Source organism: Crocodylus porosus, unplaced genomic scaffold (genome assembly GCF_001723895.1).
Source record: "Crocodylus porosus isolate Cpor-Errol unplaced genomic scaffold, CroPor_comp1, whole genome shotgun sequence".
NCBI classification, from domain to species: domain Eukaryota; kingdom Metazoa; phylum Chordata; order Crocodylia; family Crocodylidae; genus Crocodylus; species Crocodylus porosus.
Window position 1 is genome coordinate 6,086,021 of NW_017728939.1, and position 17,104 is coordinate 6,103,124.

Below are 17,104 nucleotides of genomic sequence, written 5' to 3' on the forward strand. Positions count from 1 at the left end.
ATAATACAGCATGTGTCTGTGCCGATGCATGTGTGCACCAGCATGTTTGAAGCTGTGGGTATTGGCATTCAGGGACACACAAGACTGCCCTCTAATGAAAGGCTAGAGAGAAAGAGCCGTGCACACCCATGCTCATTCACTTCGCTGGGGCGACTCACCTCTGCAGCTTGTTAGACAGAATCTTTATTCAACAGCTTTGCTGGAAGATGAAGGACAATGAGATATTTTAAAAGCAGAACACATGCTTGATTTGGCGTTGCTGGAAAAAGCAAAAGGAACTAAGCTGAGTCACGGATACCCAACATCATAAAAGACAGAAATCTTGGCTACAGATAAGCTCCGTATCAGATCACAGGTGGGAGATGTACACAGATATAGGGAAGGAGAGATACAGATATAGGTGTGATTTTATAAACAAACAAAAAAAAATCCTCCCTCAAAAGAGCTTTTGGCCTTTCTTTGTACTCTTCTCTCTCTACTGATTTCCTGTAGAAGAGCAAACCAAGATATAGGACCTTATCTTCAGGACGCTCAATAGCCTGCAGCCAGGATACTTAATAGATCATTGAAAGCTCCAAGTCAAGTCTATATTAACAGCTTTGCTTCTTTAGGCAGTCTGGGATTTTATTTTATTTTATTATCATAAGGGAAAAAGTCTTCTTGGGAGCTGGTCTTACCGTGTGGGATGATGGCCCCTAAGAACTAAGGAGTAAGGACTTTCGCAAACCTAACCATCTCAGTACAAGGCACACTTTTCCAAAGGGTCTTTTCCAAAGTAAGTCTAGCATTGACAAAAGAAAAAAAACCCATGTGAAAAGAAATCACTCTCCTGCACATACCATTCTCCTCTGGAGAAGGAGGACCGAGTGAGAGAGAAGATGAATGAATCATGCTAAGCATCATTCAGGCATTACTGAAAGGTGCTCGGATACCGTGGTGATGAGGGCAATATCAAAACCTGCACAGAACAGAACAAATTCACAGGAGAGGAGCCTGTGCCAGCAGCACGTGTTTCCAAGGCTGGTACCTGGAGACCAAGGACAACACTTGCTATTTATACTAAGATTTCACCTTGGAAGTGAAAATCCGATTGCTCCGAGATTGCAAAACCAAACTGGAGCAGGTTGCACGATGCTGTTGCCATCCATTATGGTGAGATTCATACCCAAGTAGGGAACAAGTGCAAGGCCTATGCAAACACATAAGTCCTCAAACAGGATGAAGAGACATTTGAGTGTTTGGGTTGGCCTAGAGCTTATATGCTGTGGAAGATCAAGGAATTAGACCTAGCCTGGGGACAATTGGGAACTTTATATATTCCTCTTGGTTGCATGAGGGCAGAGATATTGCTAGCAACAGTCACCTATTGCAAGTGGAGGGAAGGGCATGGCCTGCATTATTGATGGTAGTATCAGTTTACTGGGTATACTGGAAGAGTCCAGTACTGAGACCCATGGTAGAGAAGAGCAAGAAAGGAGAGAGGAAATAACTAAATCAGCTTAACCTCTTGGGAATTCCTGTGCTGTGGTGATGAGCATAGCTTCAACGTGCAGACGACAGATTAGACAGACAGAGGGGAGTGGACAGGGGTGAATGACTATCATTCAGCAAAAGTAATGCCTCAGTGTTCAGACTGGAAATATTATAGATTGGGGGCAGGCGAGGCTGCCTGTCTACAGCACTGGAGGAAGAAAAGCAGCAAAAGTACGGATAGCAAAAGGCCGTGGGAAGAGAAAAATCAGTCAGAAAGAGGGCACAAGGGGAGAGAGGTAAGGCTAGAGGGAAAACAGAGCTGGCTTAGAGGTAGGGGGCTGTGGGATGGGCAGGTCAGGGTTGGCAGATAGAGAACAAAAAAAAAATCAAATAGAGCAAGGCTCCTACGACCTTCATTGCTGGTTGACTTAAGAATCACAGCTTTTCATTGCTCCCCGAACAATGAATGTGCAAAATGGCCCGTTACTAATGAAAATTGGGGATTTGGGGATCTTCCTTATTGTTACACCAAAAAGGAGGCCAGACTAAGCAGCAGAACAGGCTTGAATATCCATTTCAATTGCAGTGCGCCGCCTCCTTGCACTTTTGCACTTGTTGTTCCTTTGTACTTTGAACAGACGAGGATGATTTACAGGGGTGAATCCTAAAATCCTTTCCCCTGAGCAAGGAACAGAAGTATTCAGCTGTCTCTGCTATGTGGGTGTAAGGGAACAGGCCATTTACAGGGCTTGGGGATCTCAAGAGCTAGAATCATCCTCCCACTTTTGGCACAAGCCTCTCTGTACTAGGTGTCTGATATTCAGTTTTAGAACTCAAGTCTACATGCTCAAATGTTATGAGCTGGGTTTACTCTAGAGTTAATTATTCTAGAGTAATTTACACTAGAGTAAACCCACCCTGGGCAGCTGCTTACACGTGCAGGGAAGCAGGAGCAGATTTGCTTCAGGAGCAGATTTGCTGCTCCCCACCCCCGCATCAGCCACAGGGAGCTCTAGACTTCCCCTGGGTGCTAGTAGGGAGCAACACGGAGCCAGGAGACAGTCAGCTATCTCTAGGCTCTGCCACTGGAGCTTGGGCAAGTGTCCCTCTGCCCAGCAGCAAGGAGCTCTTGACCCCAGCTTCCCAATCAGGGGCAGCGCAGGGGACTTGAAAAGAGCTGCAGGGGAGGGGCAGGTCCCAGCCTCCTGTCCCAGTCCACCAGTGGGGCAGCTAGCAATGAGTCCCCGCAGATTGGGGCAAGGGACTGGAACCTGTCTCTCCCCTGCAGCTCTTTCCAAGCCCTGTGCCACGATCACCCGATTCCCTGCCCCAGACAAGGGGCAGGGAATTCAATTTGGATTCATAGATTCGGCCTCTGAATCATAGGAATCACGATCCAAAGCTTTGCACAGCCCTAATGCTTACTGCACAGTCTCTCATTACTGCAGAGCAGTAGCTTGTTATTACTGCGCAGTAGTATCGCAGGGCATGGAGCATGATGTGATGCTGCTGCATGGTAGTAATGAGCTACTACGCCATCAGCTTCACCGGGAAGCCGCGCGGGGACACTACTGCATAGTAACGTGGGTCATCACACAGTCATTTAGTACTTAGGGATTCCCTGCCCTAGACCAGGACAATTCCCAGCCCCCACTCCATGATCGTGGGGCAAGGGCTGAGGAGCCTGTTCCCAACACACTCCACAATCACAGAGCAGGGGAGGGAACAGGCTGGGAACCTATTCCCTGCCCAGTTCCATGCTTGTGAAGCTGGGCAGGGAACAGGCTCCCAGCCCCTGCTCCATGATCACAACTGCACATCTGCAGCTGGGAACAAATCTCCCCAGCCCCAGCTCCACTATCAGGGAGCAAGGGTTGGGAGCTCCCTGGGTATGCCATCACAAACAGCTCGGGGGACCATTTTGCTAGACATTTCCCCAGCCCACCCTATTCAAATCATACAAAATTCACTGTAAAAGTGTACAGAAGAAGGCTGATGTTTCAAATGTGGCACCTCCTATTAGGCACCATTTTAGGGACCTAAAAAGTAGCCAGTGGTTTAAGCCCCTGCACTAGCCCAATACAGTCAATAGGAGATGAATGATCCTTAGCTTCTGAAGAACAGATGTATGTGCCTAACTGGGAATGTAAGGTCTCTGTTCAGTCCTTAAATCTGAGAGGAAAAGAAAGTCTGATAAGGTTGTGGACACCTTTCCCCATTAGTGAGAATTGGGTGCTGGAATCTTGTAGGCAGCTTTAAAAAGCTCAGATGGAAATACTTGCTTAATGGCCCCATAAGCTAAATTCTGCATTTATTTGTATCCTCTGGAGGCCTAAAGCCAGTGTAAGTCAGGGCACAGGTGACCCCAATCAGCACTGTGCACAGTAGCCTATTAGACAGGATCCATATTTTAGGATTTCTGCTCTTTGCTTTCAAAGCAAGTCCAGTCCTATTGCCCTAACTTTCCACACAGCCTCTTCAGAAGAAACAAAGGGCACTTCTATGGGTGGGAGGCAGACACAGCACTGCCAACAAGCATGTACTGCCTTCTCCCTCCCACAAGCCATAAGCCAAAGTCTGGAAATGAGGTCGTGCCACAGGTTGCTTGCAGCCCTATCCTGTCCAGAGCTACTTTCAAGCCGTCTTGGGAGTGTTTCCTGGAACACGCTTAAAGCCACATTATAAAATCAGCTACACAGTGGCTGTGTCTACATGAGACACTGACTGCACCGTCATTTAGTACTTGCATCCCCAATGTCCCTGTGCACTAGTGTCCCTGCACGGCTTCCCGGTGATGCTGATGGCGTAGTAAGCTCATTACTACTGCGCAGCAGCATCACATCCTGGTCCAGGCCCTGTGATACTACTGCACAGTGTGATACTACTGCACAGTAATAACGAGCGACTGTGCTGCAGTAACGAGAGACTGTGCAGGAAGCATCTCATGTAGACGCAGCCAGTTTCATGCCCAGGCTGCGATGCTGACTGAGAATGATTGGGAGGGTCGCGTTTTGCAGCAGCGCACCACGATCTGCCACATAGACAATGTGGCTCTATCCAAAGAGCTGCACTGTCACAATGGCCCAGGCCTCTCCTCTCTCACTCGCTGAGACAATGGCTGATCTTGGATGTTTTAGAAGAAGAGGTGAATCTAGTGCATAGCACAATCTTCTTGTACATCGCCTCTCCCCTGTGGGAAAACTCAGGTCAAGGAAATTCAGCAGCAGGTCATCCTAGGGGTATGTTTTACAGTGGAGGAAAAGTACTCTCCTTGAGCAAAACCAGGAGGCAGATTTCATTCAAGCAGTTTGCATGAATCCTTTGTATGGTGTTTCTTCCCCCACTCCACCCCCTCCATGTACAATCTGAAAATAAGGTAATTTTATTTAATTCAATAACCACTTCATTAAACTGATTAGCAGGTGAAATCCTATCTGATAGGCTGATACCTCCACATGCACAGAGCACCTATGGCACAGGAAAACCTAGTGGTCTCTCTGTGAAAACCCCTCTCAGTCAACATTTTAGACTGAGAGTTTCAAAGGCTTTGAAGGAAGCCAGCACTGAACCACATTGGAAAGCAACTGGAAATGGTCCCTAACATTTCTTGGAATTTTTTGAGACTTTTAGGCTTAGGACAAAGTCCAGGGAGGCACTGGTCATGCCTCCAATTCAGGCATCATAATGCCTGAAGGTAAAGTGCCTGGCTTCAGTCCTGTAGCTCAAGGATACAGAGCTGGGTGCCTGAGCTCCGTTTAGAGCCAATGGCCAGATGCAGGTGAATTTAAAAGACAGAGAGACAATGAACAGAGAGAGAGACTGAAAAGTGGTGCCATCACTCACCTTTTATGTGACAACTTCCCAGTTGATTACAGCACTTCCCCAGCAAGGGGAAGACCTAGGTTCATGGATGTCCTCGGGTGACGGGATTTAAACCCACATCTCCCATCTTCCAGGAGTGGTCTCTGACTGCTGGGTCATGGAATAGCTTGGCTGGGGGGAGCCCTATAACACCCCCCCCCATTAAAGTCGGGTCACTGCGCAGCTCGAAGTGCAGGAATCTCAGGTTTGGACGCAAAGAGTGCAAGAAGCAGGGATGGGGGGGCAGGGTGAAAATAGGGGTGAATGACTCTGGTATTGGGTGTTGCTCTGGTATGGCTTGGGGCACTTGGGTGGAAGGAGAAAGACCTGGGCCCTGGCCCCTGCTCCCAGGACTGGCCATGCGTTTTACCATAGCCACTAGGTAAAACCGAGAAATATTCCTGAGAGCAGGGATGAAAGCAAAGCCTCCCACCTCCTAGGGGAGCCTTATGTGCCTCTTTTTGCCTTGCTTTTAGTTTTCAAAGCGGAAAGAAATTCATCACACACACACACACTCATTTCAGGGGTGCATAGATTCATAGATATTAGGGTTGGAAGGGACCTCAGCAGATTGAGTTCAACTCCCTGCCTTGAGTAGGGAAGAGCGCTGGGGTCAGATGACCCTAGCCAGGTACATGTAGAAGCATCACACATCCAGTTGGACTGGATCATCAGTGATGGCCTGGGAAGATGCAGACTGTCCAGAGCAGTTGGGACCGCAAGTAGGGTGATACGTGGCTGGCAACTGCATGCTGCACTCTGAGCAGCCTGGAGCAGTCAGAACGCAACACCTTGCCTGCAATCAGGGTTAAGAGAGACAGTGGTGGCAAGATTAAATAATAGCTTAAAATCCCCTTCCAATATTTGTATTGAGAGCAATGCACCTTTCACACTGCGTGGCAGGCCACCACGTTTCTATCCCTCTCATGATGAATCTCCATACAGCCCATTTCACTTGGACAGGAGGACGAAATAATCAACTGGGGCCTTAATCAATAACTTCCAGAGCACTCCCTCAGTTGGGCTATTTAATTGGTATCTCAGAGTCATGTGGGAGGTGAAACTAGGTCTTTGAAAGGGAAGGGAAGAATAATCCCCTTGTTTTAGACTGAAGAAAGGAAAAGCAAATCCCAGAACTGAGGTTTTGCTCAAGGCTGGAACATAAGGTAGTGGTAGGAGATTTATAGTTACAGACTTTTCCATCTGGGATAGCAGTTCTGGTCCAATTCTGGTTAAAAAACAAACAAACAAACAAACAAAAACCCAACACATCTGAACTGTTTCCACTTTCAGATAGCTCTACAAATGCTTTTTAAAACATATTTTTTTTTGCAACATTTATCATGGCATGTTCTTAATCTGGACCTTAGCACCTGCACATTGCTTGGTAAGATATTACCTTAATAAGTCTAACTGTATTGAGAATCTTTTGTCCACAAGGACTCATAGAAATTGCACAAAACTGCTGCTCATTTCAATCAAAACGTCATTTTTCTTCATTGGAAAATAAGCTTTAAATAAATCAGGAACCATTTCATTACGACATTTAAGCCCTTAATTAACTTTAAGAAAGGTCGTTAAGTCCCTCCTGGTTTAGGTAAGCATTTAACCATGCGATTACCACTAACTTGAATGCACATAAGGGCAAGCTTAAAATTAAGCATGGGCTTAAGTGCATTGCTGCCTCCAGGCTTTACAAAACAGAGCAAGAGCCCCGAGTGGGTGTGAATTAGCTTAGCTCCATTGGTTTCAAATTAGTTGGGTAGCCCAGTTTATACTGGCGGAAGATGAGGCTTGAACTCTTAATGAAGCAGCAAACCCAGAGTAAGCCTCTCACTCATTACCAAACCATAGTACTTGACTGGCAACAGTGGAATGAAGATGCTGGTAATGTTAGCAGTCCCTAGCTCTCCTAGTCTGTCTGCACCTTCTGATTTCATTGCAACTTCATTAAGAAGGCACCTGCCAACAGCAGTGCCGAAGACACAGTCCACTGCCCCTGTATTTCCACCCAATCATGCTACAACCTGAGCTCCCAGATGATGCAGTGCAGGAACTTGTCAAGGTGGCAGAGTTTTTAGTGTTTACAGATGCCTTGCTCTGCTTAGCTTGTCACTGAAGACTCCACCTGGGAGATAAATAGGCAGAAATTAGAGGCAGATAGAGAAAAAAAAATCTTAATATATCAACTTGCCATTGGGAGGCAGGTTTAGAGGGCCTGGAGACAGATTGTCAAAGGCTGTCCCTGGGTAAACATACTCCATTCAACTTCTTTGCACTGATAAGTACAGGGGGAACTCGATCTGTCGCCGGGAGGGAATCCGAACAGCTGGGTCTCATGCAAGACTATATTAACTCCTCCAGGATGAGAGGAGGAAATGGAGGACATTATACAGCTGGGGACATCTAGAGTGGGGAGAGGCTGCACATCAGCACTCGCATTTGTAAGCAGCACAAGGCTGTGTCCCTGATGCTCTGAAAATCGAGCATCTTAAAATTGATGCTCTGAAAGGTTGAGGAACCTTTTAGGGACTCTAACAGGCAAGCAGGAGGTACAAAAGAGGCATGCCCAGCTGCTCAGCTCTTCCTATGGGACAGAAAATGTAGGATGGGGCATTCTGCTTCGATGTAAAAATGCATAGTCATTAACAGGGATCCTGGTTTTCTCCGAGAAAAAGAATCCCCAATTTTCAGATTAAAAAAGAGTAACTGCAAATCCACATTTTCCCATGATTAAAATGAAATGCCACTGGTATATATCTATGCATATAGTGGCGCTTCATTTTAATGATGGAAAAATGTGGATTTTGGGTTACTCACTTTAATCTGAAAATTGGGGAGTTTTTGTTTTTTAAATCAGAGAAAACCAGTCGTTACTCACGTCCCTCCTCCACCCACCCCGTGTTTCTCTACTCCCCAGCCAGTACACATTAGGGCTGTGCTAGGCTTTGGACAGAGTTTCAGATCCGGAGAAGCTTCGGACGCTTCGGGGTCTGAAGCAGCACATCTGGGTCAAAGCACCGGCCTCGCTTGGCTTCCCAAAGCACCTCGGAGCTGCCTCGGAGATCCGGCCATAGGGTATAATGGGGAAACAATAAAATATCTATAACTTTGTTGTTTTTTTGTCTGATTTGGATGACATTTTCAGGGGTGGTCGACTCTGCGGAGAGGATGACGCCTGCCAAGTTTCAAGATGATCAGAGTAGGGGTTTGGGGGAAACAGCACCCTGAATTTTTGAAAGCAAAACTCCTGTCCCGTCTATGTGTTACAACACGTGGGGGTGGGGGGGTCAAATCTGCGGGGCTGGTGGCTCTTACTGAGGCCACAAAGCCTGCCAAGTTTCAAGGAGATCGGTGCAGGGGTTTGGGGGAACTGCCCCTCAAGCTGCGGACAAGCACAACTGGTGCCATGGGTGCTTGTGGGACTGACTGTGTCTGTCCTGGGGCAGGAGGGGAGACACTGCTGCAGGCCTGGCTGCTGAGCTGCTGGGTTCCCAGTTACCAATCAATCATGACAAGGTTCTTCGCGAAAGCTTGCTTAATAATTGTTTTCCAACTATTTAAGCTGGTCTAATAAAAGATATCAGATTCATGCAAAGACCATTGTCTGCCCATGTCCTTAGACCAACGCGGCTACAACCTACACCCCTGCAATCAATCATGATTCACTCAGGGACCAGGGACCTGCTCAATACCCCAGACTTATCTACTATATAATGACTTTATGAGCATCAATTAGCACCTACAAAACCAGGCTAAGGAGAGGAAAGACTCAATATAGATGATCAACTGCCCCAAGACAGACACAGTTTTGGCACGGGTTTTGTCCTTCAGCAGCTAGGGGTGCAGGGCCCCAGGACCCCCCTGCACTGATCTCCTGGACAGCTGGAAGGTGTCACAGCAGGGGCCACCATCCCTGCAGCTGTCACCCCGCTGCGTCTTAATACAGGCAGGGTCACCCATAGCACGAGTTTTGCTTGTCTGCAGCTTGAGGGACAGTTCCCCCCGGGCCCCTGCACCATCTCCTTGAAACTTGGCAGGTTTCACGCTCTCAGCAGAGGCTACCATCCCTGCATGTTTCATCCAAATCAGACAAAAACAACAAAGTTATAGATATTTCATTGATTCCCCATTATACCCTATGGCTAGACCTCCGAGGCGCCTCCAAAGCTCCAGCTGGATCGAGGCGGAAACCTGGTCCGGAACTCCAAATTGTATCGTGGCCATCTGAAGCGGACAGATCTGAAGCCGGATCGGATCACTGCCGACTTGCACAGGCCTAGTACACATCTGATGACCTAGGGGAGGATTTTCCCTAAGCTCCTGTTCACTTCTCCCCTCACCCACTTTCCCATGGCTGTATGATTATTTGCAATTTTATTTGCTTAAGTTTTCATCGCAGTGCACCACGTAGATACAAACGGCACAGTGAGGATACAGGTAATAATGGACAATAAATATGCAGCACTAATTGTACTTCTTTACAGAGACATGCGTCTCACACCCGCCGAGAGAATGCTATTCTACCAAGGGCGCCTCTGTCTTGACCGAGAGGATAATGGTCTCTTAACTTGAGGCACTGCCTGCTCATCTGCCAAGGCATGTCTAGTAAGAAAACCCTTGAAGTTTGAGGAAAAGCAGGAGTTGCAGGTTCCAATTAGGATGTATAATCACGTGCATTTTGTGATGGAAATAACAACCCATTGAGGAGTAAGATGGGAAGGTTGTTAGGCTAATGAGATCCATTTGCAAATGAACTGCCCATGAGCGTGTCCTCAATGAGGTCTATTTGCAAATGAAGTGCACATGCACACACTCTCAAGGAAGTCAGTGGTTGGGATGTCGTTTTATTTATAATAATTAGTATTTGTATCGTAATGCCTCAAGGACCCAGCTTCTGTGTGCCACACAGGGCCCTGCCCTGAAGATTTTACAAACCAAGGATAAGATGTAAAAAATGGAGAAAATGCAGAGGTAGAATTAGGAGGAGAAGAAACTGGTGCAACAACCATGATAACTGTAAGGTGCTGTTCCCACTGTTCAGGCCCTCGAAAGGTAAAGGAGGTGCCTAACTCCCCCTGAAATCCAGAGGATTTAGATGCCCAAATACTTCCAAGGGCCTGGGTGTAATCGGCTATGCCAGCTTTTTTATACCCCCAAGGTTGAAAGGGGTTTTAAAGTGAGATAAAAAATGGATTTTTTTGCTGGAAGCTTGACCCAGTGCAGAATGGTTGTTAAGGGAGAAGACATGAAGGGGTTTGCTGCCTGGATCAGTGGCAAAACAGAAGAAGGGGTGGATGGCACTGTAGCAAAGACCAAGCAGGATGGGGAGAAGTCACAAAAGAACTTAGGAGTGAAAGCAGCCATGCGTGTGTGATGGGATGGAAAAAGAGGACCTGCAAGAAGAGCAACATAATCAATGTAGTAGGCCACTGGGAGAAATTTTGCACAAGTATTTAATTGGATTTAAGAGGGCACAACAAGGTTACTTTTATCCAGGTCAAAAAGACATGGATTGTATTAAACAAGACAGAAGTTAAAAAGAGCCTAGGTAAGAGCTTTGTTTGATGTTGTTACCCAAGTGCTTGAAAGAATACAGTTTAGCCCAACACTACCGCATACCAATTTAAATGACAGGGCTCATTAAACTACAAGAGAATGAGTCAAAATCATTAACCTGCCACTGCATTATTTTTAGTGGTGGAGCCGGCTATCCAAGGAACAGATCTGGGCAAAGCGAACAAGGGACACTTCAGGAATGATTCATGTCTTCTCGCAGAGTCCATACTTAATAACATGCAAGTGAGTCTGGCTCAAAACAAAATCATGGATCTGCCTGCGCAGGTTGTTCCTCTCTCAGTTACTCCGATATACATCAGCACCGTGTACACAGGTCAACTGAGAGATGCTACTGACTTGACCTTGAACGCCTACATTTAAAAAAGGCCTAGCTGTGGGTGGAAGCAAGCTTCTTTGCCTGTATATTACTTCTAGGAGGACTGCCAATAGAGGCCACTGGCCTAGCAACAACAATATTTAATACGAATGAAGGTAGGAGAATCTGGTTGGGGATTCAGAAGCCCCGTGTTCAAATTCGTACACTGGGTGACCCATGGCAAGTCATTCAGGGGAAAGTCTGTAAGATATTTTTGTGTCTAGAGAGGTAAACTCCTAGAGAGAAGCTTCATCTGAAGCCCCAGGATGAAGAGTTGGGGTTGTAGGATACTTGTCGGTGGTAGCGCCACACAGACGTGAATGATTGAGCTCTGCTCAGTCGTTAGCATTTGGAACTGATTTGGCCCAAGATACAATTTTTCAGCTTCAGTTGGTGTACCTGCCCACCTCTTTAGACACCTAAATAATTGAGAAACTAGCTCTAAATCCTTTTGTTGCTTAGTTTCCCCATCTATAAGACAGTGATACAGTGACAAATCCTGTCTCAATGCTCTATGGTGCAGGGACACTTTCCTACTATAGCACTGAACTTGGCATAACAACACTCTGCCCTCAACTATAGCCTTTGGGCAGAACTGTAATACGAATACTGCTTTTTTGTGCATGGCATCCAGGCATCTCAAAGCTCTTCACAGTTTCTGAAGCTTCATGACACTTGTAGGCAGTAGATAGTCGTTTCTTATTTTCCACATGGGGAAACTGAGGCATGGTGACTTGACTAAGGTTAGTGGTACAACCGGAAAGACAGCCCGTCTTTCCTGAGTCCCAGGCCATACCTCTTAACCAATAAACCAATCCTCAGTGCTAGAAGCTTATTGCCACATGCCTCAGTCTTTGCCTTGCTGAGCTCCAATGCAATTTTAACAATTGAAGAGAAGGAATTATTTATTGGTGAACCTATTGTATGGTCTGGCATGATTTATTTTAATACTCGCCATTAAACATCAGAAGGGGAGTCTGTTTCTCCAGCACTCACACCGCAGAGTACTAGAGGAAACAATAACAGACCCTGTGATTGTTACTGTGGGACTTCTCCTGCCAATTACATTGAATTATAAAGTTTCAGTTAGGGGATATAAAATAATTAGTTTCATAAGGTCAAAGAAAGATTGCTTGCTCTATATGAAGAATCTTCTTTCTTTGGGGTGATTTGCCAGTGCTGCGTGTAACGATCGCAATAAAGAGAATCTATGTATTATGCAGACTCCGCGGATGAGCTGATTCTTCGCTTTGCATGCTTGCTGTAGTCTTCTCTCACTGGGTGGGAAGAAAGGTCTGTGGCAAGACAGGAGAAGGTAAATTTTCTCTGCCCCCCATCTCATCTCAGCCCCAGTGACAGAAATGCCAATTACCCAGGTCGGTGTCATGACTAGACATATTTAACAAAAGCTGCCCGAGTCCTGGCATGAGAGCCTTAGCTTAATGCAAAGAAAGGAAAAGATTGCACATGGGTGCCCCCAGGTATTGAAAACTTAAATCAGAAACAAATTCACCTTGAATGGAACCGAGTGGAAGATGCAACTAAACAGGTGTCTGAGAGCAGTATGGAGATGCATCAAAAGCCAGATGGAGAAGAGGAGGAGGAAGAAGAAAGGACTGTGGGGAAACCTCAGCAGCTGGTGCTTTTCCTGGATGTCTTTTGCACTCTGGCAACCTCGCTCCTCTGATGCAGCTGTGTGGAGTCAGAGATGTTTGCATGTGCCCACGCTGTGGTGCCTGGTGTTGGTGGCAGTGGTCTGCCAGATCTTCTCTTGGCAAGGGTGAGAGGTGCATCACAGGATGAAAAGGTCATTTTATTAGGAGTTGCATTTGGCCAAAGCTTCTTCCGCACCTCTCGTCCCTTGCCAAGAGAAGATCGTGATGCAGTCTCTAATGACACAGTCACGACTCTCCCGAGGCGACTACCTGCGATAGCAGCAGCATCGACTTGATGACCTAGGAGACTCTTTGTAGTCCTATGTTTTAACGAAGGGCAGGGAGGGGAAGACCCACAAAAGGCCATTTTCTTAGGATTTGCATTTGGCCAGAGCTTCGTGCACACCTCTTGTGCCTTGCCAAGAGAAGATCTGGCAGACCATTGCCACTAACACCAGGCACCACAGCATAGGCACATGCAAGTCACATGACTACAAAGGGACTCCTGGGTCATCAAGTCGATGCTGTTGCTACCACAGGCAATCACCTCGGGAGATTCGCGACTGTGTAATTAGAGACTGCATCACAATACGTATACACACCATTCCTTCCTTACGAATCCAAGTGGGCGAATTTTCAAGTGCTTGACTTCTGCATCACGAACATCACTTCCATATAATGCACGGGTATTTGAGCCTGGGACCTACAGAGTAAGCACAGCCGAGCTCCTTCAAAGCCTTGCTAAAATTTTGAAGTTGCCTGAAGTTTTAGGTGAAGGTTAACTATTGTGTCCAAACTGGGTTGCTTAGCCATTAAAATGGAAACAACCCACCTCCCCCACTCTCTTCTTCCAGCATTAAAGGAAACAATAGAAGCCGCTCTATTTATTACCGTAAAGTATTCTCCTGCTTGATGTACTTTAAAGAGCATATTTCCTTTCTTGCAGAAATGTCACAGCAGCACAGGGATTCAGGAGGGGCGGGTTGATATGATAATGTTCTGCAAAGGGAGGGGGGAAAAAAGGATCAAATAAACCCTGAAATGGAAATGCTGGCATTCATTCTCAACAGCACAGTGTCAGAAAAAGATGTTATAATTACCTTTAAATCTCACAACAGCAAACACACTTCTCCAAGGGACCTTCACCTCCAGAAATTAAAAATAACCTAGATTAGAGGAGGTTGCTCAATTAACCTTTTACAGCCGGTGCCTTTATCAAACAAATTTTAAAGAAATATAATACCACAACTAAGCCATGCAACTGACTTTGTTTTCATGGCATTTCCAACCTGATCAGTGGCAGATATTTATATTGAAAGTAAGTCATCTCTTTGAAACCTGAACAATGCATGAGAAATAGCAGTGACAGGTGAATAGTGATACTTTGCAATGCCGTCAATCTGAGGCTCTTGAATCAAATTGCAAGCATGCGAGTGACATTCATCCCAGGCAGATGCCAGCATGAAGACCTATGCATCACTTGCGTTTTTTATGAAGCCCAGAATGAGAGGTGAGTTTTTCCCAAGTCTGGTTTTAACCCTGTTTGCTGGATTGAATTTCACTCCCTCAACACACTGAAGCATGCAAAAGAGTTGACATTTCATATATGCAAAAGAGTACATGGTCATTCAGACATTTTTCCTGCATTGCTTCAGATTAACTGGAGGGGTGGGTAGGATTGAGGGATTTCTCTCCCTCCTCCCCCACCCCCCAAAAAAATTAAGCAGCAGAAATGGAGTTTAGAATAATACAGGCACCCCAACAAAGCACACTTTTGCTTTGATAATTAAACAATGCTTCTGGAAAAGATTAGGGCCATAAATTCAGTTTTTCCAAGCCTCAAAAACCTTGGCTGTGTGTCCAAAGCTATTCAAATTCTTTCAGCTGGAAAAATTGGGAGAGGAATCAGGGGAAAAAAAATAATCCTGGGAACTCAGCGGGCGCTTCCTATTCTGATCTGATACAGGGAAAAGACAGTTTGGTTTAGAGGTTGCTTAATAGGCTTCCAGGGACCAGGATCCACATCTGGTTTAGCTCCAGTCTTGTTGTGTGATCTTAGACAAGTGAATTATTCTATTTTGTGCCTTCTGGATGATGGATATATAACACTCACTGGCTTTTCTAGAGGCATCATGAAGATAAAACTCCTGCAGGACTGTCATCAGGAAGGGGAGTCCTCACCCCATCTAGGAAAAGCTCAGTTAGGATCATGGCCACAGAAATACTTAGCAAGGGCTGCTTTTTCACTTGGATGTCCAGCTGAAACCTGGCAGCATTACATGCTTCTGTCGAAACATTAAAGAAAAACTTCCTTGAACATTTTTGAGCCCTAAAAAAATGCTGGTTCCCCAATTCGTTTCCAAAAATGAAATGATTCCTAAGCAGCTTATTTTTTCCTCAATCACATGCACACATTGTCTCTCTCATATCTGTCCATCCACAGTTACATCCTCTCCTATTAGATGTCCAGAACTGGTGCAATTCACCTTGTCAGCTTTGAAGAGGTCTCTCTACCTCTCCTTGACTCTTTGGATTCCCAGAAATTGCTGCATTATGAATCTGAGCAGGCTGCTTTGTCTTCTTCCTATTATAAAGTTCATGACAGGAACAGCTATACTAAATGGGCTCTGTCTGGTTTATTAAAGCCCTTCAGCATTGCAGATATAATTGAACTGGCATTGCCATACCTCACCCACATGCTGGAGGAGCACAGGAGTGGGGGTGATGGTACATCTCTGATGCCCAGCCATTCAGTGCACTACATCTGGTTGCAGAGTCTCAGGGGGTTATTTGGGGTCTGGTAGGGGAGATACCACCACGAGGTGTTTTTCAACCTAGGTGGCTTTACCTACCTGGCTGGGGTGACATCCTTTTTCTTGGCCTTGAATGACTTTGTACAGTTAAAGGATGGAGACCTGTCCATTGCCTTAGGGGCAGGCACCCCCTGCAAGAGTCACCTGCAAATGCAAGGATCTCAGCTACACATTTATGGTGACAGGGATCGTTTTGGGGTTCTCCCTCTAGCTTGCTCCTTCAGTCTTTTGGCTGGGGGCAAATGAGACTAGGAGGCATGTGAACTCCAAGGCCTCCAGGCTTGGGGCTTGCATGTAGGATGCTTGCTATGGAATTGGGAATATCTGAAGCCCCAGGATGAAGAGTTGGGGAGGTAGGATACTTGCCAGTGGTAGCGCCAAACAGACTTGAATGATTGAGCTCTGCTTAGTCGATAGAATTTGGAACCGATTTGGCCTGAGATATTAGTTTTTTTTAAACAAAGTTGTTATTCGGGGCCCTGAAAAAAAGTCTAGAATACAGCCAGTAAAACAACAACAGCAACCCAATTGCGCCAGCCTCAGGTGTTCAGAAGAATGAGCTGAGTCCCCAGAAAAATAATGAGACAATCTTAAAATCAAATATAATTTTTTTGAGGCTTTTTTCCAGGCTTGCATCATGTTCTCTAGCTTTTCTAGATTAGGAATGTGTTTGAAAACCAAAGGTGTTTACCTAATTACATTCTTCCAGGAGCAAGAGCTTTAAGAAACCTTCCGACTATAAAGAGGCACCAGAAAAACTACAAAATTGAAAATGTAGGTACCAATGATTATGCAGGCTGAGAAGGAATCCACAGATGCTCCGAACTTGGGGCATGGTTACACTGTCATTAGGAAGTAGGACATTGTCATTAGGAACTAGGACTGCAGCAGATGTATGCATATCTCCTCTTGCTTTCATCTAGCTTTTCTGGCTGTCCAAAGCCACAGTGGCACAACGGTATGGACCTCAGGATGGGGTGCTAAATCAGGCAGCCAGCGCTAACGACTAGGATGCAATGCTCTTGTTTTGCATAGGACTTGAGCTATTTAAAAAAAAAAGAGAAAAAAGAAAAAAGAAAAAAAAGGAGGCATGCATGAGTGAAGGCCTTCATAGATGTGGTCTGTATGAAGAAAATATTTCCACAACCCATTTTAGATTCAGTGACAGCTGCAGTAGATAGAACACTGGGCATGTCTACACATGCATTTACTTCGGTTTAAATTTACTGCACAGTAAATTACTGCACAGTAAGCAGAAATAGGCCAATATCTACACATTTCATAGTTTCTAGGGTCAGAAGGGACCTGAGCAGATCATCTAGTCCGACCCCCTGCCATGGCAGGAAAGAGTCCTGGGGTCAAACGAC